The sequence below is a fragment of the Nuphar pumila genome, chromosome 16 (assembly GCF_984573655.1).
Source record: "Nuphar pumila chromosome 16, dmNupPumi1.hap1.1, whole genome shotgun sequence".
NCBI lineage: Eukaryota > Viridiplantae > Streptophyta > Magnoliopsida > Nymphaeales > Nymphaeaceae > Nuphar > Nuphar pumila.
In genome coordinates, this window is record NC_143264.1 from 34,674,502 (window position 1) to 34,699,667 (window position 25,166).

Here is a 25,166-nt window from a genome sequence, read left to right on the forward strand (position 1 = left end):
TGAAAAACTGTGTGGGCCCCACTCTAAGGTGGCGCCACATGTAAAAAAATTAAAATATTTTTTTTTTAGATTTTTTTCTCTTTCCCTCTCTTTTTCCCTTTCCTTTTTTTTTGTTTTCCTTCTTTCCTTTTCCGTTTCCTTCTTTCTTTCCTTTCTTTTTCTTTCCTTTCTTTTTCTTCCCTTTCTTTCCTTCTTCCATTCCCTTCCTTCCTTTCCATATTGTCCAGTCCATTCACGTACGTTACTTTCTTCCCTTTTCATTAGCCCTTGAAAAACCCTATCTCTACCTCTCATTCAAACCTAAGTTTTAGGTTTTAATGAGAGGGAACCACATACGGCTGCCACTTTTGATTCTCTCCCAATCCACGCCTAACTCTCTCAGCCCTCTCTTCCCACTACTTTCCCATCTCTCTCAATCTCTCTCTCTTCCTCTACACCACCACCATTGATTCCAACCTTCCTCCTACCTCCGATCACGTCAAGCAAGCACCAACCACCTCCAGCTATACCAAGGTAACAAGTGACAGCATCATCACCTTCAACCTTTAAGGCTACCAGTCGTTGCAGCGTCCCTCAACTACTGCAGCTACCTTTGCCGGTACAACCCTCATCAAGCAATTGATTCCTTCATTGCTTCCTTCCTCCTTCAACCCTCCAACCAAAGTACCTTCAAGCATCACCACAGTTCCAGCCACATGTACCAACCTCTCTAGCTGCCGCCTCCATTGCAGCTGATCCAAGGTAAGTATATATTCACCCTTATGCTATATTGACTTCCATTAAAACATCATGGTTCTTCTTTTAGGATGATAAATTTGATATAAAATCAAGTATGAAAATGGGCTTGTAGTCTACCTTCTATGATTAAGAGCTATGTAGACAAAGGGATCCATCTGATGGATGGATCGGATCCCTTCTCATCAATAGCACATATTATGCAAGGTTTTACCACTCTCTGATAGTTTTTTTTTTTATCATTTTGAGTAGATTCCATGTCATGAGCATTGCATTTAATTACTTAGTTTAGTTATATTTATGGTTTATCTTGTTTTAGTTTAGGCATCCAGTAGTTATCTCATGTTTAACTTCTTGTTGACAAATCTTGAAATTTTATTTGTGAGTACCTTCATTTATCTACAATTTCCTATAAAAAACCTGGATGGATTTGGTTTCTGGAGCCCCTCTTTAAAAATCAAACCCTAAATCAGATTTTGATCCCCCTAGAAAATCCCAATTCCATTTTAGCAGAATTTAGGACCCAAAATCACCCCCGTGAGAGATCCGAGTCTCCCCCTAAAAATTGCAGTAGATTCACGGTGGAATCTACTAATTGTATGAAAATTTTGAGACTTTTATAAACAGATTTGACCTCTGTTAAAAATTGATTTTCCCAGACCCCTGGGAAAATCTCACTATTTCCTTGTCAGGGTATAGACCGACCCTAATGTGCTGTGTTTGTTCAACCTATAAGTCGAATGCAAAAACGTTCAACATGAAAGTTGTTCCTAACGTTTGCTCCTATCATTTCCCAAAATTTGGGATTTTTTGAGATTTTCCAATTATTTTTTCCAAAATTATCTTTTCTGTTTGACAGATTCTCATGCCTGAGAATTTCAGAGATTCAAACCTCTGATAATCCTATGCTACAGCCCGAATCATAACTTGAATCCCAATGCTGTAAAAAGAGGAAATCTTCATCTGTTTGTAAAGAACCTTTTTACAGAATTTTAGCTATTTTCTCATCTGTCTGCTATTTTGCCAACATTTTCTGCCGAAACTTGTCTGTTTTCTCTAAATCCTAGAGTCACTGGATTCTGATCCAACTTGCCGGAGTTGTTTAGCTCCGACCATAGGTCAAAACCAGAATTTGTAAAAAGAAAAAATCCTTGACTTACTGTCCTATGTCACCCCATAAAATTTGGGAAATTTTTACGGAAGATTAGTATATTAAATCCAATTTAGAATCAACATTTTAGGCAAAATTTTGATTTTTTAGTATTTTTAGCTATTTTCCACATTAAAAAAATAACAAAAAATAGATTTTAGAGCTTCATTCTGTTTTTAGAGTTAGTCTAGGTATCCATGCCAAATTTGGCTCAAATCCAAGTTCATTTGCATTGTATGTTAGTTTATTTTGAAATTCAGAAGCGAAAATCACGCAAAAATCAAGTCAAATTGGATATTTTGTAATATTTTTGCCATTTTAGGGTTTTTATCATGTAAAAGAGCATGTCATGTCATATTAGTGGTAGTTTCAATGTCATTTGCATTTCAACTTTCCATTTTTGCAAAATTTATTTCAGAAAACCCTGGTTTTAAGGTCATAGTCTTGTTATCAGGGGCATTTTGGTCATTTTGACCTCAATTTTGAAATTTCAAACTTCAATTTTCTAAATTTTCATGCATATCATTATATTTCATCATATTATCTTTGATTTTATTTCAAAAAAACCTGATTTCAAGGTCATCAGGGGTATTTTTGCCATTTTGATCCCAATTTCGAACTTCCAAGTTTATTTTCAAAATTTATTCATTATTTCTCATGTTTATATCAAAGGGGGTATGATTCTGGGTTTATATCTGAATAATATTCGATAATTTCTAATATTATTGGATAAATTCAGAAAAAACTACATTTCTGTGCTAACATTGTTTTCTAGTTTTGCCGGAACATTCAAGAAGAAGATTTAGTTATTTTTATTTCTTTTCTTTATTCAATTCAATGTAAAAAGCAATGTAATATTTGGAATAAGAGTTATTTTTCAGCTTAGAATAGGATTGTATTGCATATAGTTTAAATTTCTGCAATTTCCAATATCTGATGTATGATGCATATGCATATTTTCTAAAGTCACTATGGTTGACATGACTCGTGCACAAGCTCTTATGGAGTTTATAAACTTGGTGGGATTCGTATTTATGGCCATAGTCAGAATAAGAAAAAAACTAAGATTTATGATCTTCGTATTAACCACATTCAGCCTACACTCTTAGGCTAACTTCAAAAAAATGCACTGCATTTCTCAAAGTTTCAAAAGGATTTCCCAATTCCTCAATGAAATATCTTTCAAATTCATATTCATTCATTCAATTTGCATTATTTCCAAACTCATTTCCCAATTCCATTTCAGAAAAAATGATTTTCCTAAGAATTTCTAAGTCTTTCTCAGGATTTGATTTTCTCAGAACTCTGAATTTTCAAATGAGATTTTAAAGTATTTCTCAAGTCCAAATCAAGATTTCCCAAGGATTTACACATTCTCCATTTCATTTTCAAATCCCAAAATCAATTTTTTCAAAACTTTGAATTATTTCTGAAAACTGGTTTTCCCAGAATTCTCAAATCCATTTTAGAAATTGATTTTCTCAGAAAAAGCAATTCCAAATCTCAAAATCGATTTTCTCAAAGTTCAAGTTTTCTTGAGAATCTATTTTTCATTCAAGATTCGTTTTCCAATGCAAATTTCTGATTTCCAATGAAATTCAATGATTTTCCCGAGAATTCTATTTTCAAGCACTTTTTCAATCATTTTTCAAGTACATCTCAATTTTCCAAAGCCAACATCATATTTATCAAACTTGCATCTTTTCAAAATTCCATAGCACATTTTAGGAAAATAGAGCATAATTGAGATAGTTTAACTTAGTCAAAGCACACATTTAATCCTTAGTTCGATTATCCCTGGTAAAGGTGCCAGGAACGATTGAACCTCGTACCGACAGGCAGATCCCATTCCTCGAGATTTTTTCGCAAATTTTCAAAATGGAGGCGAGTAATTTTTAAAACCAATTTTCAAAACTTTGGTGGAGTTTGACGCGCAGAATCGTTTCTCTCACTCTCGCAGTGGGATGGAAAAAAAATTTGCGATGATAACACAACAAAAATCTTCTGATTCTGACACCTTACTTTTTTTTAATTGCAAATGTTCTCTGATTTCCATTTCTATAGGCTTTTCCTCAACAGTCATGTCTTCTCGAATTGCTATATCTTGATGCTGGATAATATGAGATGGATCATAAACGTATTTTCGCAGCATTGAAACATGAAATACATTATGAATCTGTGCATACTGAGGAGGCAATTTGATTCTATAAGCAGTTTCACTGATTCATTCTAGAATCTTAAAAGGTCCTACAAATCTAGGACTTAACTTTCCCTTCTTTCCAAATCTGAACACACTTTTGGTTGGAGATACTTTGACAAAGACTATATCATCAACTTTAAAAGCGAGTTTCTTCCGTCTTTGATCAGCATATCCTTTTTGTCGACTCTGGGCAGCGCGTAATCTGTCTCGGATCAAATTTACTTACTGAGTGTAATGTTGTAGTATCATTGGTGAATCTAACTTTTGTTCACCAATTTCATTCCAATAGAGTGGCGATCGACAAGGTCTTCCATATAAAGCTTCATATGGCGCCATTCTAATACTGGCATGATAACTATTATTATAAGCGAATTCAGCTAGCATAATATGAATATCCCAATCTCCTTTCCATTCTAGCATACAGGCGCGTAACATATCTTCCAGAGTTTGAATAGTACGCTCTGATTGTCCATCAGTTTGGGGATGAAATGCAGAACTGAACTTTAATTTTGTTCCCAAAGCCTGCCGAAGTTGGTTCCAGAATCGAGAAGTAAACCTGGGATCACGATCAGAGATAATCGAAATTGGTATTCCATGTAGTTTTACAATCTCTCGAATATATAAATCTGCCAGACTTTCCAAAGATTGACTTATACAAATAGGTAGAAAGTGAGCTGATTTAGTTAATCGGTCAATAATAACCCAAATTGCATCATGCTGTTTTCGAGTCTTTGGTAAACCCACTATGAAATCCATAGTAATTTCTTCCCATTTCCATTATGGAATTTCAATCTGTTGCATCATTCCACCTGGCTTTTGATGTTCTGCCTTTACTTGTTGGCAAATCAAACACTTTGAAACATAATTTGCCACATCTCTCTTCATACCAGTCCACCAGTACTTTCTTTGCAAATCTTTGAACATCTTTGTACTTCCTGGGTGGATAGTATACTTGCTTTTATGGGCTTCTTCAAGAATTTCATTTCTCAATTCAGGGTTATTTGGTACCCATATTCGATCATTCATCAAAATACTCCCATCTTCTTTAAGTAAAAAAGAAACATCATCTTCCTGTTGGGCTCTGGGTAAAAATTCTCCATGTTGAGAATCCTTACTTTGTTCAGTAACAATTCGGATGAGGATTTCTAGTCGAACAATTAAGTTTGATAATAAAATCCTTCCTGTTTCAGTTGCAAAGGGTTTCCAATTAATGAAATCTTCAATAAGTTTTCATTCTCTGTCTATGAGACTTGCCAAAGTGTCTCTAGTTTTGCGACTAAGAGCATCAGCTACAATATTCGCCTATCCAAGATGATAAGAAAGTGTGAACTCATAGTCTTTAATGAATTCTAGCCAACGTCGTTGTCTCATATTCAATTCTTTCTGCGAGAACAAATATTTGAGGCTCTTGTGATCACTGAATACTTCAAATTGTTCTCCATATAAATAATGTCTCCAGATCTTTAGTGCAAAAATAACTGCCGCAAGTTCTAAGTCATGGGTTGGATAATTCTTCTCATGATTTTTCAACTGTCTTGATGCATAAGCAATAACTTTTCTGTGTTGCATCAATACACAACCTAGACCGATACCGGAAGCATCTGCATAAACCTCAAATCCACCATGTTCTGAGGGTAAAGTAAGCACTGGAGATGTAGTGAGCTTTTCTTTCAAAATTTGGAAACTTTCTTCACATTTAGTGTCCCAATCAAATTTAACACCCTTCTTCAGAAGTCTAGTCATCGGTGATGCTATACGGGAGAAATCTTGAATGAATTTTCGGTAGTATCCTGCAAGTCCAAGAAAACTTCGAATATCTGTAATATTCTTAGGTTGTTTCCATTCTAATACTGCTTCCACTTTAGCAGGATCCACAGAGATTCCATCTTTTGAAATCACATGACCCAAAAACATAACTTTTTCCAGCCAAAATTCGCACTTAGAAAATTTGACATATAACTGATTTTTCCTCAAAGTATCCAGAATAATCCTTAAATGTTCCTGGTGTTGTTCCTTATTTTCAGAATAAATTAGAATATCATCAATAAAAATAATCACAAATGTATCTACAAATGGTCTGAACACACGGTTCAAAAGATCCATAAAGGTTGTTGGTGCATTTGTAAGTCCAAAAGGCATGACAGTGAATTCATAGTGTCCATACCTTGTCCGAAAGACTGTCTTAGAAATGTCTTCTTCCTTGATTCTAAGTTGATGATATCCAGACCTAAGATCAATCTTTGAGAATACCTTAGCCTTCTGTAATTGATCAAATAAATCTTCAATTCGTGGCAACGGATATTTATTCTTTATGGTAACTTGATTAAGAAGTCTGTAATCTATACATAATCTTAATGACCCATCTTTCTTCTTTACAAATAATACTGGTGCTCCCCAGGGAGACATACTTGGTCTAATAAATCCCAGCTCCATTAATTCCAATAATTGCTTTTTTAATTCTGTGAGTTCTGCTGGAGCCATCCTATAAGGAGCTTTAGAAATTGGTGCAGTTCCTGGCATTAACTCAATACCAAATTCTATCTTTCTATGTGGAGAAGGTCCTGGTAATTCATCAGGAAAAACATCTGAAAATTCACGAACAATATCCAAACTTTCAAGAGAAATTTCTGCTGGCTTGGCAAGAGTAATGCTGATTAAAAAGGCTGTACATCCATTCCTCAAATATCTCTGGGCCTTTAAAGAAGAAATAACTCGACTTTTAGGAGTAGAATTGGATAATCTAAATTCTACCTTAGGAATACCTGGTTGAGAAAAAGTAACTTTTTCTTCCTGACAAAATATTCTTGCATGATGTTGATGTAGCCAATCCATACCCAATATAATATCAAAATCTTACATGTCTAATAGAATTGGGTCGGCAGGTAAATTTTGTCCTTTAATATATACTTCTAAATTCGGCAAGTATAACCCACAAAAAGATTTACATCCTACTGGGTTGACCACTTCCAGAGCACAGTTCAAAGACTTGATAGGCATATTAAGTAAAGTAGTAAACTTCTTGGAAATAAAAGAATGAGTTGAACTGCAATCAAATAGAGTAAAAGCAGCATGTCCAGCTATAGATAAAGTACCTTGAATCAGGTCACCCTTAGGTAGTTGATCAATATTGGCGGCATAAACGCGACCTGGTACTTTTTTATTCTATGGTCATTGTTGTTGTTGTTGTTGTTGTTGTTGTTGTTGCTATTGCTGGTATGGATATTGGGGTTGTTGTTGAGGGCGAGGTCTAATAAGGCCTCGAGCATGTTCATCAATTTCTTTTTTATAGCAGTCTTTAATAAAATGGCCTCACTTACCACAATATAAACAACCACCAGTCGTTCGGGGGCAGGGTTGTCCTGGATGGGATCGATAGCAATTCTGACACGATCTAGCTGGTAGTTGTGTAGCTGGTAGTTGTGGTTGATTGACTTGAAACTGCTGTCGTGGCCTCTTTGCTGGAGGGATGAACCTTCTTCCTTCAAAATTTCTTTTAGGCCAACTCCTTTGGCATCTGAATTGAGAAACTGTTCTGCCAGATTGATTCTTTTGTATTTCTTCCCAATCTTCTTGTATCAATGTAGCTATTTCCACTGCCTTGTCTAAGGTTTCTGGCCTACTAGTGAGGACTTTGGTTCGTAGAACTGAGTTCAATCCTCTAGTAAATTTCATTGCCCTTTCGTCTTCCGTATTATAGACATTTGGGCAATACTTCTCTAAATTTCTGAATTTAATAATGTATTCAGATAAAGAGAGTCTTCCTTGTTGTAATTCAAGGAATTCCCTCATCTTACGGCTTCTTTCATGCTTGGGGAAATATGCAGCATAGAAAACTTCAATAAATTGCTCCCAAGTAACGGATCCATTGCTAAATTTAATTTCTAAGGTGGATGCCCACCACCTTTCTGCATCTCCCTTTAATCTATATGCTGCATAGTTTACCTTACGATCTTCAGGTATGGTCAGAACACGAAAAATCTTTTCTATTTCTCGAATCCAAACCTCTGAAGCTTCTGGATCCATCTTTCCTGAGAATGTAGGTGGATCTAATTTGAGAAACTTCTCATAAGAAACTTCATTATGACTTTGACAGGATTTTGAAGATGTAGCTGAGTCTTGCCTATTCTGATTCTGATCTCTTATAGCAGTTGCTAAATTATTTAATGTTTCCATAATGAATTCTTGTTGACCATTCTGCTCCTTGGATTGCTTCTTTGATGCTTGACGAGGCATCCTTGATAAATAATAATCAGACTTAGATTAAGGTAGAAAGAACATTTATTCATATATACATCAAAACCCATATTTAAAAGAATTTACATATTTAGCAAAAAGTTAACAAAAGATACCGTATGGAAGCTTGAGAAATTTTTCCATATAATTCCTCTTGTTCCTAATCTGCCCTGGTGGATGAGAAGGTCCTGCAACATTTGGATCTATATTATAAACTTGTTTATCTGGATTTCCTAAATATAAGCTAAGGTCATCCGTAGGTTTCCTTGGGGTATATATAGGATCAGGGGGTTGGACTGAAAATACAAAGTCCAAAGGAGTTAAAGTGGGTGCAGGAGCAGGTACTATGGGTGAGTCGGATGAAATGACAATAGGTTTAATTGGAGGAGGAGGAGTAAGAATAACCACACGAGACTGTCGATCTGGTAGGTTTTCAGCGGCTCACTATCTTTTAATACAACCCATCTTCACTTGGCATTCTTTTTCTATATGCCCAACTTCTCCACAGAATAAACATTCTTCCAATTCCAGTGGGCAAGGTTGTGATAAATGGGTCTGTAAACACCTATGACATTTTTCTAGGTTTTCCTTTTCCTTTATAAGACTTCGAACTTGATTTTCTAAATTATCCACCACCCTTTTTTGTACTGTATGTGATTCTTCTAGCTTTTGAACATCCTTGACAAGTTCTTTAATGATATTGACCAAATCTTGAGGAGTCATCTATAAGAAAAATAATAATTTAACAATAATAATAAAATAAAAATCTAAAGTACATACTTACAGTGTAATGTATGAACAAGGTGGATCTCTGACCAGATTTCCCAAAACTCTGCTCTGATACCAACTGTAACGCCCCGGGGTTTTAAAACCTTTAAAAATGCAGATTTTTTTTTTTAAAACAACAGAAATAATTTTTGATTTTCGGTTTCCTAAACCTCAGGCACGTCACATTCCAATTAACAACAAAAACAACAATAATTTATATCAACATTATATACATAGTCTTTTCACAAGGTTCAAAAATGAAAACATTTAGGATTAAATTTAAAATAAATCCTAAATTAATCTCAGGATCTTGGGAATCTGGATTCTTTGATGCCACACTTGTCCAACATCCATTATAAGATCTCCTATTCCATATCTGAACCTGAAATTCCCATAAAACGGGGTTAGACTTATGATAGCCAAGTAAGTCATTAATCAGAATCATACAATCCAAATATTAAGCATGATTTCAATAATTTACAAATCAAAATGCATACATTCAAGAACAATTATGCAATTAAAAATACAATAATTAAAAATAATTTAAAAACATGATTATGTGCTATATCAACAATGCATAATTTCAGATCAAATTCTGTGAAAGAAAAGGTCATTGTTTCGATATTAACGCCCTCCTGGTACGGTGGAGAGTACTCTGATCTCAAATTAAGTATTCCGGGGGTATATTATTCTATTGTGGATTACCCGGATACCTGAGTGAAACGAGCTCCCAAGCGAGCGGTCAACGACCGAGAAAATTCTCAGCAATGGCGAGCAAACAAGGAGAGTTGAATACATCCACTGGCATGCGGCAGCCTTGAGACCCGTTGTCTCGACCTCCTCAACCCGAGTGACAGGAGGTCCAGGGAATCTATTGCTCCCAACAATCATCATCTTCACAATGTCACTCCTGGTTGTACCACTACCCCTTCCAGGGTAGGCTAAACCTAGATGGGCTTGAAGGATTCTTTTATAGGACTTTTTATCTTTTCAAAACTAGGCTCAATAGCCAAATCATTCCTTTCAAATAAACACGGTTCATATGTATCCAGCCCATCCAGAATTTTGCTCTATCACAACGAGCATTCGCCTATGAAGGCGAGAATTAAGTTTGTATAGACATGACTCCTGCAACAATAAAATCTTTTGAAAATCAACATGCTATACAAAATTCTTCTTTTCATAAATGTCTTAACCATAGTATTTCATTTAAAATCACAAGGTTTGAAATCAAAACATGTACTTAATTTTTTTTTTTTTGCAGATATTGAAATATGCCTTTGATTATGAATCAAATTTAAATAATTATGCACAAATCAAAACATGAATAAAAAACATGTCTAATATAAAATTATAAGATTTTGATAGAATAACTTACTTGGATTTCGATAGAACTAAGGAGAACAGGATAAAGCGCTCGTGCTTTGATTTAATCTGATAGAATTCATTATATTAGTTAATACTTTTTTATCGAATTTTAGGTAGTATTTGTCCTATAAATTTAAAGAAATATCTTTTGAAGAAATTATTAAAAATCTAAAAATTTATTTATAATTGACCTTAAAACTTTTATAAAAATTTTCATAGAGTTTCCTCTGTAATAACTCAAATGTTCGAAAAACGGTTTGAACTTGAATTCGAGTTGTAAGAATTCGAACATGACTTTGCGTCACAAATATTTTTATAAAGGTTTTTCAAAAAAAATGATTCAAATATTTAAAAGGATTTTTGAAAATTTTAACAGAATTTCCTTATAAAAATTGATTTTTTCTGAAATAGTTATAAAAATTTTGATATAACTTCTACTAAATAAACTCAAAATTTCTAAACTATCTGAAAAACTTTTGCCAGAATTCTAATTAAAATAATTAATCTTTTTCAGAAATTATTTAAAAATTTGGTCAGAATTACTGTTATACTAATTCTATTTTTTTTTTAAAAATCTTTAAATTATTTTGGCAGAACTCCTGCAATAAAAACTCAATTTTTCAAAAGTCTTTTAGAAAATTCTGCCAGAACTACTGCTAAAATAGTTTTGAATACTTAAAAACATTTAAAAAGATTTAAACAGAGCTTCCTTTGCGTAGAGGCAGGCTTGGATAAAATTTTGGCAAAATTGTCAAAAATTTAAATCCAAAAGAAATAGAGTTGGGGTTCAGAAAGAGAATAGGGAAGCTCAGAAAGTATGAATTCGAATTTAGAAGAGGGTTTTTGAATACTAACCTCGTTTAGTTGATTTGAGCAGCAATTCCGCTATCCAAATCTGACTTTTCTGCTAAGTTTAGCAGAACTCTTGCAGGCAGCGCTCCCGAGGTTGTTTCTGATCCGATGAAGCTTCTTGCAGAAAAACGGACTTCGCTTAAGGAAAGCTGAAAAGTGATAAAAGAGGTTTCTCAGAAAAAATATGAGATTCTACGGAGGTTTAGGTTTAAAAGTTAGAGAGAGAAAATCAAAGGTAGAGAGAGAAAGTAGGAGAGAGAGAGAGAGAGATTAGAGAGAGAAAGAGAGGGTCTTGGACTTGGGTAGAGAGAGAGGGGGTGAGGGGTATTTATAGAAGAGAGAGGAGGTGTCGCCCCCCCCTATGGGTCCATTTTGGTGACACTTGTCACCTTTTTTTAATTAAAATATTACTTTATTTTGACACTTGTCAATTCTAAATTATTTTATTATTTTTTTTGACATTGTCAGAGAGAGAAGAGGGATGGGTGTCACCTCCTCATTGTGAGGTGACACTTGTCAGCTCATGGTTTTGGAAAAACCATGGCTGTCCTTGGTTTTGGGCCAGTGGTTTTCCAAAACCATGGTCTCTTGAATATTTTAATATAAAATATTATATTTTATTTGATTGCTAATCTTTTTATACCTTTTATACCCTAATTCAAATCCCATCTTTCAGAACTGCCATAAGGGGATTTAGAATTACTTGATTGTCCTTTTGTAGTTCAATAAATTACATAGCCTGCCATTGAAAATGGTAAATTACTGTTTTCGTCCCTGACAATTTTATTAATTCCCTGAAAATATCCCTAAAAGAAAGATTACTATTTTGACCTGATATAGTTGGGAATTTTACCGAAAAATGCCATTGAATTGGCAAATTACTAAGCTACCCTTTGACAATTTGACTAATGACTACAATGTCTCTGAATTCTGATTTTCGAACAAGCCTCAACAAAATTTTATTAGGATTTCAAATATAAATTCAGATCTTTACTTTGAACAATACTAACCATAAAAAAATAGGGTTTTAACACTATAATTCACATTCAGAATAAATCAAAATTGAAACTTGAATTTTCTTCAGAATTTATAAATTATTAAAATTTTGGGTATTACATCAGCAGCCTCCAACATCTATCTCTAACAGCAGGCTCCTTACAAGTCTTCCACCATCTCCAGCTTCAGCCCACATCAAAGTGCAACAACCTCCTCTACGACCATTACAAGCCTTCTTCAAGGTAAAAAAAAAGGGGGGGGGGGGGCTCTTTGTCTCAAGGCGTAATGAAATTTTTTCATATGATGCTTATATGGATCTAATGTGAATCCAGTTTAAGACTGGATTCACGAGTCTCTTTATGAGGATTAAATGGCATAAAACGATAGTCGCCCATGTTAATGCTATACATGCAGAATGATCCATCCAGAAGATGGATCAGATCTCTCATGACAATAGCCGATAGCAATCAATTTCATATCTCCCTTCTTCTTCTTTTTAATTTATTTATTTTATGTTATTTTAATCATCATTTTCATGAAAGTCATATGCCTTAGGCGTTTGGCTTAATTAGTTTTATTGTCTTCTTTTTGGTCTTATTAGCCTCATTAGCATTTGCCTAGAAATATATAGGTTTTGATTTTATGCGTCAGTTTAGCCTTCGTTTCATGTTTAATTTCTCATCTATGAATTCCAAAATTTTTATGATAGATGTATGGGTTGAATTTTCATTTCTCTGCAAAAATTCGGATCGATTTGGGTTTCGGAACCCTCCTTAAAAAACCAAATCCCAAACTAGGATTTCAGCCTTCTGGAAATTTCATGTTTGGTTTTTAGTAGACAAAAACATCCGAGATCTCCCAGATGGATGATCCAAATTCTTCTAAAAAAATACAGTGGATCCATGCTGAAATTTAATATTCTTCAGTAATTTTTTAGATTTTTTCAACAAGATTTAGGTTCTGCTAAAAATCGATTTTCCCAGACCTTTGGGAAAATCTCACTTTTTCCTTGTCAGGGTCTAGACCGACCTTAACCTACTGTGTCTGTTCAACCCATAGGCTGTCTATCAAAACTTCTAACATAGAAGTTGTTTCTAACCTTTCCCTCTATAATTTTCCAAAATTTGAGAATTTTTAGAACAACCTAGGTTTTTTTCTTGAAATTATTTTCCTTGTCTGTTAGATTCCCATGACTGAGAATTTCAGAGATCTAGGTCTCTGATAATCGTGTGCTCATTTCCAAACCATAACCAAATCCTAAAACTGAAAAAAAAGGAAATCTTCCTCTATTTGTCAGGTACATTTTCTCAAAATTTCAGTCATTTTATCATCTGTCTATTATATTTCCCATAGTTTTTCCCAAAACCTGTCTGTCTGTCCTAAACCCTAGAGTCGTTGAATTCTGATCCGACTTGCCAGAGCTATCTAGCTCCGACCATAGGTCAAAACCAAAATCTGTAAATAGAAAAAATCTTTGCCTAACTGTCCTTTGTCACCCATAAAATTTGGGAAATTTTTAGGTAAGTTCAGTACCCAAAACCCAATTTAGAATCAGCATTTTAGGGAAAATCTTGATTTTTTAAGATTTTTAGTTATTTTTCACATTAAAAAAACAACAAAAATTAGATTTTCGAACTTCATTCTATTTTTAGGGTTAGTCTAGGTATCCATGCCAAATTTGGGTCAATTCCAAGTTCATTTGCTTTGTGTGTTAGTTTATTTTTAAATTCAGAGGAGAAAATCGAGTCAAATTTGATATTTTGTGATATTTTTGCCATTTTAGGGTTTTTATCATGTAAATAAGCATGTCATGTCATATTAGAGTTAATTTTATGTCATTTTCATTTCAATTTCTCATTTTTGCAAAATTTATTTCAGAAAACCCTAGTTTCAAGGCCATAGTCTTGTTATTAGGGGCATTTTGGTCATTTTGACCTAAATTTCGAAATTCCAAACTTCAATTTTCCAAATTTTTATGTATATTATCATATTTCATCATATTATGTTTGATTTTATTTCATTTGTTTTTCAAATTTCCAAATTTTACAAAAAATCTCTTAGAAAACCCTGATTTCAAGGTCATCAGGGGCATTTTGGTCATTTTGACCCCAATTTCGAATTTTCAAGTTTATTTTCAAATTTTATTACTTATTTCTCATGTTTATATCAAAGGGGGTATGAATTTAGGTTTATATTTGAATAATATCTGATAATTTCTAATATTTTTGGATAAATTCAGATAAAGCTACATTTCTGTGCTAACATGTTTTCTAGTTTTGCAGGAATATCCAGGAAGAATACTTTTATTTCTTTTATTTCAATTCAATGTAATATCAGATGTAATAATTTGAAATAAGAGTTATTTTCCAGCATAGAATAGGACTACATTGCATATAGTTTAATTTCTGCAAAATTTCAATATCTGATGTATGATGCATATGTACATTTTCCAAAATCACTATGGTTGACACGAATGGCACGTGCACAAGCTCTTAGGGAGTTCACAAATTTGGTGGGATTCGTATTTATGGCCATAGTCAGAATACAAAGAAAACCAAGATTTGTGATCTTCGTATTAGCCACATTCAGCCTACACTTAGGCTAACTTAAAAAGTGCACTGCATTTCCCAAAATTTCAAAAGGATTTTCCCAATTCCTCAATAAAATATCTTTCAAATTCATATTCATTCATTCATTCAATTTGCATTATTTTCAAACTCATTTTCCAATTCCATTTCAAAGAAATCAATTTTCCCAAAAATTTCCAAGTCTTTCTCAAGATTTGATTTTCTCAGAATTCTGAATTTTCAAATGATATTTCAAAATATTTCCCAAGTTCAAATCATGATTTTTCCAATATTTTAATATTCTCAATTTCAAGTTTCAAAGCTCCAAAATTGATTTTTCCAAAGTTCCTTGAATTATTTCAATAGTTGGTTTCTTAGAATTCCCAAATCTCCTTCAGAAATTGATTTTCATTTCAAACCCAAATTCCAAAAATCATTTTATCAGAGTTTCCATTTTCCTGAGAATCCATTTTCCATTTCAAAAATCATTTTCCAATGAACTTTCTTGATTTTCTCAAGATTCTCAAATCCATTTCCTCAAAAAAGCAATCCAAATCTCAAAATTGATTTTCCCGAAGTTCAAGTTTTCCTGAGAATTCATTTTCCAATGCAAATTTCTGATTTCCAATAAAATTCAAAGATTTTTCTAGGAATTCCATTTTCAAGCACTTTTTCAGTCATTTTCCAAGTACATCTCAATTTTCCAAGGCAAACATCATATTTCCCAAACTTGCATCTTTTAAAAAATCCATAGCACATGCCTGATTCTCTGTGTATTCTAGAAAAATAGAGCATAATTTATATAATTTAACTTAGTCAAAGCACACAATTGATCCTTGGTTCGATTACCCCTGGTAAAGGCGTTAGGAATGGTTGAACCTCATACCGACAGGCGGATCCCATTCCATGGAATTTACCCACAAATTTTCAAAACGGAGGTGAGTAATTTTCAAAACTATTTTCAAAACTTTGGTTGAGTTTGACTCGCAGAATCGTTTCTCTCTCTCGTAGAGGGAGTTGAAAATTTTTGCGATGATAACATAGGGGCAAAAAGGGAAATTTTTACAAAATTTTGAAAATTTTGGGGTGTTCACAGATGCCCCTCTTTGCTACTAAGTCGGTTGAAAGCGGAGCTTAGTGGCAAAGAAAACACTCCAAATTTTGAAAAATGCCATAGCCAGCAAGCCTGAACTAGGTGTGGAAGAATTATTTTGAAAACATTATCGTCAGGCTTAACACCTTATCCTGAATGGTTTTTAGGAGACAAAATCCTCGGAAATGATATAACTGGACAACAAAAATGAGGAAATCATGATAGGCCTTTGGGTGAAGATCCCGGAATGGTGAAGATAGGAATTTTGATCAAGTCTCATGGGTGAGACGAGATAAGCTTTTTGGAATAAATCAGGTTTAGCCCTTAATCTGGATGGGACGAAGATATCTCAAGATGAATTTCAGGTTTTACCCTTACCTGAATGGGAAAGGAATACACGAAGACCTTGATGGGACATTTTTAAGGAAAATGCCTCATGAGATGAAGCTCAAGTATGATCCTTTTCTGGATGGATATGAAGGGCATGGATTCCCCGACAGAAAAAACCATGATGGGACCTGGGAGAACTACCTCATCAGAACAAGGCTCAGGTTTAACCCAAACCTGAACGGAAGATACCTCATGAAAAAATGAGGTTCAGGCTTAACCCTTAACCTGAAAGGGACGATACCTCATGGAAAATGAGGTTCAGGCTTAACCCTTAACCTGAAAGGGACGATACCTTGAGGAGCGAGGTTCAGGCTTAACCCTTAATCTGAAGGGGATGATACATCGAGGAGTGAGGTTCAGGCTTAACCCTTAACCTGAAAGGGACGATACCTCAAGGAACGAGGTTCAAGCTTAACCCTTAACCTGAAAGGGATGACCATACGAAATCCTCGAATGAGGAAACCATGATGAAACCTTCGAAGTTTAGAGGAACAAATCTGAGAGGGGTTTGAGAAAGGAAGAAAGGGGGTTCCCTAAAGCTTGAAAATGGATGATCTTAGGCGCCTCATTGTTGAGACTAAATCAGCTTTTAAAACAGATGACCTTTCGCAAAAAGTTCAGGCTTAACCCTTAACCTGAGCGGGTGATACCTCGAGGAGCGAGATTCAGGCTTAACCCTTAACCTAAAGGGGACAATACCTCATGGAAAAATGAGGTTCAGGCTTAACCCTTAACCTGAAAGGGACGATACCTCATGGAGCGAGGTTCAGGCTTAACCCTTAACCTAAAGGGGATGATACCTCGAGGAGCGAGGTTCAGGCTTAACCCTTGACCTAAACGGGTACGACCATATGGAATCCTCGAACGAAGAAACCATGATGGGACCTTCGGAATTTGGATGAACAAATCCAAGAGGGGTTTGCGAAATAAAGAAAGAAAGGGGGTTCCCTAAAGCTTGGAAAAGGGATGATCTTGGACGCCTCATTGCTGAGACTAAATCAACTTTTAAAACAGATGGCCTTTCGCAGAAAGTTTAGGTTTGACCCTTAACTTGAGCGGGTGGTACCTCGAGGAGCGAGGTTCAGGCTTAACCCTTGACCTAAACGGGTACAAAATCTTTGAAGTGCGAGAAAACTATGATGGGACCTCTGGATTTTGCATAACAAATTCAAGAGGGGTTTGCAAAAGGAGAAAAATGGGGGTCCATAAAGCTTGAAAACAGATTGTTCTTGGGTGTCTCATTGCTGAGACTAAATAGCCTTTAAAACAGATGACCTCTTGTAGAAAGTTCAAGTTTAACCCTTATCCTGAGTGGGAACTGTCTATGATGGGACAGTGGGGAACACAGGAAAGTGTGCAAATCCGAGAGCCCAGGCTGAGCGATCAAAACAGAAGGGAGGACTTTTCAGTCCTAATGAGGGACAACGCCAGGATATGTCAAAATGGATATCAAGTTCTTGCTTCATGTTGAGATAACTAGAAAATATTACCAATAAGATGCAAAAATTGTAGTTGATTCAAATTTATTGAAATATGCATGTTTAGTGCAAAAAATATCACTTCTTTCTACCTAGAGTATTACCTCCAATTGGGCTAACTCCGTAGAATCAAGAATCAGATTCAAATCTGTTGTTGTTGAGTTTCTTCAAGAAAGCTATTCATTTCTTTGATATGAAAAGAGATGACATATTCTTAGTTTTATAAAAGCAATTGAGTGAAAAGATATTGATAGAGGAATTTCACATAAATAAAGAAAATTCTTGGCAGTTTGATATCTGATTTTTACTCACGATGATCTTTTTGGCACTCTTTTTGAAATATTGAGCTTTCTTGGGTTCTGGGAAGAAGTTTAGTACATCATCCTTCATTTTGGAGATGTCCTGACTTTTCTTCTTTTTTTTCGGGTAGGGTACATCACAAACTCCTTCAACTTGGAGATGTTCTGATCCTTCTTTTTCTCAGGAATTATACTGATGATATTGTTTCTTGGGTTGAGAATCTCTTGGTGATAGCAAAAATCAAATATCTTTTAGGGTTTGTCGGGAGGTCTGTCGCATCCGCCTTCAACTTGACGGTGATATGAACTTTCCCTCTAAGGAGATGTCACAAACTCTTTCATCTCGGAGATGATCTAAATCTTCTTTGGCCCCGAGGATCTAACTCATCTACTAGTCTTCAACTTCACGATGTTTGAGAGATCCCTTTTGCAGATATTTGATTGCAGCTTAAATGGTTGAGGAGATATGGGTTGAGTGAATTCTTTTTATCGCTCAGGATATTTTCACTACCTTACTGCCAGAAGAATGGTATTTAAGAATGTGCCATAGCTATGATCAATATCGATTCACTTATGGCTTTTCAACATCATTGGAGTTTTCTTTACTGGTCATATCAAAGATTTTTCTTCATCCTCTTGGTTGACCAACAGAAAAGCTTGAATTTTTCTTCTTTCTTCGTAAAAGTCTTATCCTTTTAGAAATAATACTAAAGGTAGTTTAACGTAATTCTTTGTGCAATAAAATCTTTGAGATCAACAATTGTTTTTTGTAGCAAATTGGCAAAATGTTCTTGAAATATTTAATGAAAGTAATTGCTTGATATCGAATCGACACATCCATGGAAAAATTCTCCTCTCTTTTTCCCCAAAAAGAGAAACTCAGGCTTGGCCCTTACCTGAATGGGAAATAGGAAATACTCCTCTCTTTCCTGAAGAGGAGGTGTTTGCAAAACAGAACTTTCGAAGATAAATTAAGTTTTGGTCAAAACTCCTTATCTCTAGGCTTCTCTTATGGAAAGGCGGTCGAAAATAAGGTTGAAAAAGTATCACAGAGAAACGAGTCCATTACACTCTCGCTATAAGAGGGTCCTCTATGAAGGGGGTGGCCAAAATGATAAATTGAGGGCCACAAAAAGAAACGAGCTTTCGTCAAAGCTCTCCCTAAAAAAAAAGGTTCTCTTGTGTAAAAATGGGTTGTTGTTTTGCAAACAGTTCGCGATGAAATGAGTCCCTTCAAACTCTTCCTAGAAAATATTCAATCTCAACAATGAGATGCTCAAGATCAATCTCTTTTCAAAGCTTTAGGAAACCCCATTTTCTTCCTTTTGCAAACCCCTCTCAGATTTATTGTATGAAATTCGAAGGTTCCATCATGGTTTCTTCTTTCGAGGATTATGTTTTCCCCGTTCAGGTTAAGGGTCAAGCCTGAACCTCGTTCTTTCATGAGGTATTTTTCCTTTTTCAGGATAAGGGTTAAAAACTGAATCATTTTTGCAAAAAGGCCATCTATCAAAGCCTATTTAGTCTTAGTCATGAGGCACCTAAGATCAACTCCCTTTTCCAAAGCTTTTAGGAAACCCCATCTTCATTGCCTCCTTTGCAGCCCCTCATTTTTCTATGAGGTATTTTTTGTGCTTTTCTCAATCTTTTCTCTCGAGGACTCCATTCAAGCACCCTGTTCAGGTAAGGGTTAAACCTGAGACTCCTCCACGAGGTATCTTCTTCCAATTCAGGCAAGGGTCAAGCCTGGGCCTCATTTTGATGTGGTGAATTTCCTTCTTCATTCTCCATTCCATATCCACTATATTTTTCTAGGATTAATTCTTTCATACCCAGTCAGATCTTTCTAACTTGGGCATTTTTATAGCCCAAATTTGGTGTATTTTTCTTTGCCACTAAGCTCGACTCTCAACTGGCTTAGTAGCAGAGAGAGGCATCTATAAACACTCCAAATTTTCTATATACATTTTAAGACATAGCCCTTTAGTAGATGTCAATCCTCTTAGGAGTCTAGCCCTAGGTCGATCCAAGTTTAAGTGTAAGGTCCATGATATTTTTTGAAATAAAATATGTATTGATGTGCTTCAATGATGGAAATTTCTTGTGTGATTGCAATAATTTTTCGTAAGTTATGTGTACTAAACTATACGAGACCTTAAATTGCGTAAATGCAATGTTTGAGATAAAAGAGCACAATTTTGGATTAGTTAAGTCCTGAAAATTTCAAGGTAAGTTTATAATATATATTTAGTTTATCCTTGAATTTGGGACCCAAAGGAGGAAAAAACCTCGTTATTTCATGTGAATTAATGGAGATCGCGTAACGATAGAACGATAGTCAAACAAGAGCAATTTCTGTAAGAGATGAGAAATTTTCTTGAGATGAGCTTTAAAAAGATAATTGTAATTGGGAATTTAAAATAAAAATATATGTCATGATATATTTTGATCTTAATTAACGAATTAAATAAATTTTTGTAAAATTATTTTTGAGATGGTTAGGCAAGGAGTCGACCAAGCCCTTGGTCGACCACTTTTGGTCTTTATGGGATGTTTGATCATGCATAATATTTGCATTTTATTAATCATTATTTATGCATGATCCGTGTTAAAATCGCTCTAAAAAACCCATTTTTATTGTTAGTTCTGAGAAATCGCATTGAATCAAATTTTAGCAGAAAATCGAGTTTTCAACGTTTTCTCTACAGTTTTAGTATTTTTATTAGATTTAGATTTTCTTAAGGGTAGTTTAGTTAGCTTAGGTTTGTATTAGCTAATTTGTAATTTTTAATTAGTTTAGGAAGTTTTCTTTTTAGACAATAAAATAGGTTTTTACTAAAGTGGGTCTTTTTGAAAACTATTGAAAAGTGGGGGACTGGTTTTGAAAAATTTGCTTTACCCTAATTTAATATTATAAGTAGTCTTCTACAACAGAAAAAAGAGGGTCTCTCACTTTGGAATTCACGCAGCCCACTTTGAAGCTCTCTTTCTCTCTCTCTCTCTCTCTCTCTCTCTCCACCATCCAGTTCGTAGTCTCTTCTATTTTTCCAGCACACAAAAAGGCAGCGTGTTGATTTCATGGGGAGAGACCACTCTCTTCGCAACCACTCCAGCCGGGCCACTCGGTAATACTTTCTTCTGCTCCCCTCTCTTTTCACGTATTTGAGTTCAGTTCATTATTGTCTTTGCTGGTACCATAGGTTTTATGTTTTGTTGGTTCATAGGTTCTGCATTTATTTTGTTCTGTTGAGATTCAACGTTGTGTTTATTTAGTGTGTTTAGTCTATTCAATCATACGTTAACAGTCTATGTGTTTTGATGGATCAACATGTTTTCAGCAAGAGTTAGTCGTCAGTCATTAGAATATTAGTAATTGGCATATGTTGAGTTGTTAGTCGGTGTGCATACAGTTATCAGTTGAAATAAATATTTTATTTATCAGCAATTTTTATGCAATCAGCGTTTTTATAGATTAGTGTTCTTCATTAGCGTCAGGTTTTACAATAGTTAATTAGATCTGTTAATTGCTTAGGTTATCAATCTTTATTCAGTCGGTTTGATGCACCAGCGTTTTGGTTTATTCAACAGCATAGTCGTTGGTTAGAAATTAATGTTAATCGTTTTTTTTGGGTAATATTATATTGTTTGAGTTGGTTATTTTAACACTTCCTTTTAACCTTATATCGTGTGTTCCTTAGTTTTGTCACTCAGCACATAGAAGTCTATGTTTCTAACTAGTTTTCCTATTACATAGTATAGTATAGTCTAATGTCTTTAGCCGTGAGTGCATTGTAGTGTAGTATTAGTTAATCTTTGTCTTCTAAACTGTTATGTGGACTATGCTTTCCTTTTCAGCAATTAGTTTAGTGCTATTCCTATTTGAATGTCATTAACTTAGTTTAATTAGGGTAATTAGCTTAGGCTAATTTAAGGTAGCTGATTCTTGTTTTCATTCAAGTAAGTAGTTAGTGATTAATAATATTACATAGCTAGTCGTAGTTTCAGATTTAGCATCCGTACAACAAGTTTTATTTTGTTGATTGATAGCCATTAGTCTTGCATATAGTTTAGTAATTTGTGTTAATTAACGCTTGCCAGCCGATTCACATTGTCTTCTCATAAATTTTGTTGCTTAAGTCCTGCTTACTTTTAATAGCTTGTTGATATTAGATTAATGGATTGATTGGATTAATTTTTGAGTTCAGTGGAGTACTTTCTTAATCGGTGTTAGTTTACTTTAGTTTCTTGAATTCTCGATTTCTTGAATTAGCTAGATGTTAGTCATTAGTTGGTTAGATGTTGAATTCTTGATTAATTAGTAAATTGTTATGCTATTTCCTCAATTAGTATAGGTTGTTACAAGTTAGTTCGTAGTTAGTTCATGTTTAGTTAATTCAAATCATGCTTTTGCTGAATATTTTTAATCATTAGCTATTAATTTCTTGTATAGTTTTCGTAGTACTGCTTGTGTTTTATTTTTGTGTTTTGCAGGGAAGCGCTAGGACGTGCGATAGAAGCGATTTTGACCCTCAGAAAGGTCCTCAGAGAGCCCTCAGAGAAGCAAAAGTGCAAGAAAACATACATTACTTCAAGAAGGGACAAGAAGACTCGAAGCACTGAAGCCTTTCTTTTCTTTTTAGATTAGGGTTTTATTTTATTTTATTAATTGGGTCTGTAATAAAACCATTTATTTATTTTGTTTAAGCCCTCTGCGTAGGGCCGTACTCTCGTAGTTAATTATTTAATTAATTCTTTTTATTTTGGCAATAAAGAGTAGTTAGATTGTGTGTTTGAATACGAAGTATTTTCCGTTCCCTGAGATCGACCCGAACTCCACCACTTGTGCGAGCCGGTTTTTATATTTTTGGTGTCTGGCTTTCACTGGATTTTCATTAAAAATATTGTTTTAAAAAGGGTTTTCATAAAACTCACACCAAATTTTGGCGCCGTTGCTGGGGAACGGCGAAATACTAGTATTCACTTTATTGCCTTATGTTTGTTCTCGTATTTATAGGTTGTTAGTTTAATTCAGTTCTTTAATTAGGATTGTTTAGTTTGTTTCTCGCATTTAGGCTTAGAACCACGTGTGTGCATACCATAGAGACAAACTTACTTTTCTGCACAGCTCACCCATTAGGATCCCCTTAGAAGTGACTGTGTACGATTGGTACCGTGCACATAGATTTCATTTTCGTAAATTCTCTATTGCGTGCAACTGCGTGGTGCTTGTTTATTTCTTGTTTTCAGTAATTGTTTTTGTTACTCGCTTTGTGGTTTGTGTGGTTTGGCCGCTAGCGCGTTAGTTAGGTAGAAAAACCCAATTTAGGACGGTTGCTGCACCGGTCTACCCTTTGGTGCATGCACGGGCGACGTTCGCTTGAACCTGAGCTTGCCGAATTTGTTGAGGATCCCGAATCTTTCTTTAGGAGAGCCCATCAAGCCAGCCCCATGGCTGAAGATCAACAGTTGATCCGTCCTCTTAGGGAGTACTTTATGCCCAACACATACACTCCTGCCTCCTGCATCACAAGACCTGATGTGGGAGCGAACCATTTTGAAATCAAGGCCAGTGTCATCCAGATGTTACCCTCTTTTTATGGCCTTAGCAACGAAGACCCATACCGTCATCTCGACGAATTTCTCGAGATCTGCTCTACGGTGCGAATCAACAATTTTGGAGATGACGCGTTAAGGTTGACGTTATTCCCCTTCTCCCTTAAGGATAAAGCCAAGCATTGGCTGAAGGCCCTCGATACAGTTCAAATTACCACTTGGGAACATATGCAAAGGGAGTTTTTAAATAAATACTTCCCAATTGGTAAGACGAACCAGTATCGAAAAGCCATCACTAGCTTTTCACAGATCGAGGGAGAAATGTTTCATGAAACGTGGGAGAGGATGAAAGATCTTCTTCGCAAGTGTCCCCACCACCAGGTGCCCCGCTGGCAACTGGTGCAATATTTTTATGATGGTCTCACTGAGAAGAACAGTCAAATGGTTGACGCTGCCTGTGGGGGCACTTTTATGCTTAAAAGTGAAGATGAAGCATGGGCCCTTTTTGAGACCTTAAGCGAGAACTCCATGCACCATGCTTCTGCTTCACGATCTGAGAGGGCCACACCTGTGCAAGATGGCGCGAAGAAGGCTGGTATATTCGAGATAGGGACGCACCTTGAGTTGCAAAACAAGGTCGACCAACTGTCTCAGAAATTAGATCAGTTGTTGTCGGGTCCTTCTCCAGTCCTACAGGTGTGTGCGTTGTGTGCTAGCCCTGCACACCATGTTGCTGATTGCCCCGTTGCACCACAGTACCCTGAGTTTGTCCAGGAACAAGCTCAGATGGCGCAGAGTTTCGCTAGGCCCGCACCCAATCCATATTCCAGTACATATAACCCGGGCTGGCGGAACCATCCCAATTTTTCATGGAGAAATCCACAAACCCAACCTCCCAACCCGTCCCAAAGCCAACCCAGGCAAGGCGGTTATGCGCCTGAATTTCAGAGAAACAGCTACCCTTCAGCTCAGCCTACTTATAGTCAACCTCAGTCCCAGGAGCCTTCGTCCAGCCAGTCTTTTGAGGACAAGATGTTGCAAGCCTTCTCAGATATCAAGGCCAATCTGAGCTCCCATACACATTCTATTGCGAAGCTTGAGACGCAAATGGGACAACTCGCTGAGGCGCTTAGCAGGCGGAGTGAGGGAGCTTTACCTAGCCAACCGGTGGTGAACCCTAGGGGTAAGGAGCCGATGCATGGCTTGCATATGACAGATGCCCATCAAGAGCAGGCTCAAGCAGTAATCACCCTCAGGAATGGGAAGCAATACCAAGCGAGGGAGGCTGCAGAAGAAAGAGAGAGAACGAGTGAGAAGCAGCCTGTCCCTACCGTTCCACCTCAGGAAAGCGAGAGGGCTCTACCATCTGAGCCTTCAAAGTCCTATACTCCCAAAGCCCCCTTTCCTGAGGCGTTAGAGAAGCCGAAGTCATTAGGCAAACATGGAGTGAATATGCAGGAGATGCTTGAGATATTCAAGCACGT